We start from the raw sequence: 645 nt of genomic DNA on the forward strand, positions 1-645 counted from the left end.
GGGGGGGGGGTGAACCCTCTTTTTTCCCCTTTTTTTTTTTTGGGGGGGGGGACCCCAAAAAGGGGGGGGTTTTTAAAACCCCTTCTCCCCCCCCCAAAAAAAAAAAATTTAAAAAACTCTTCCCCCCCTTTTTTATTTTTTTTTTTTTTGGGGAAAAAAGGGCCCTTTTTTTTCGGGGGGGTTTTGGTGTCCCCCTCCCCCCCCCCCCGGGGGAACCCCCAATTCCCCCCCCGGGGGACCTCTTTTTTTAAAAAAAGCCGGGGGGGGGGGGGGGGGGGGGAGGACCGCTGGGAAGGGTGGCTCCGCTTCTCATCTCCGCTGGTGCGCTGGACCCGGAGAACAATGCGGTTGGGACTCAGTAGGGGCCCTGGGGGACTGGAAGGCGCAGGGGCCGCCATGAGGGGGGCCAGGGGCGCGCCCTGCCGGCTGCTGCCTCTGCTGTTGCTGCTGTCCCAGCGGACAAGTGTCCAGGGTGAGTTCTGAGCGAGCTCGCGCGGGGCGCTCTACCGCGCGCTCAGCCTTAAAGCGCGAAATCTCCAGGGCGAACGCCAGTTCGTGGATGAATGACAGAGGTCCGGACCCCACATTGCGGCTCCCTGGGCAGGGACAGGGCGCAGAAAGGAGTGGGGAGCGCGAGGCCGGGGG

The sequence above is a fragment of the Myotis lucifugus genome, unplaced genomic scaffold, assembly GCF_000147115.1.
Source record: "Myotis lucifugus unplaced genomic scaffold, Myoluc2.0 scaffold_310, whole genome shotgun sequence".
NCBI lineage: Eukaryota > Metazoa > Chordata > Mammalia > Chiroptera > Vespertilionidae > Myotis > Myotis lucifugus.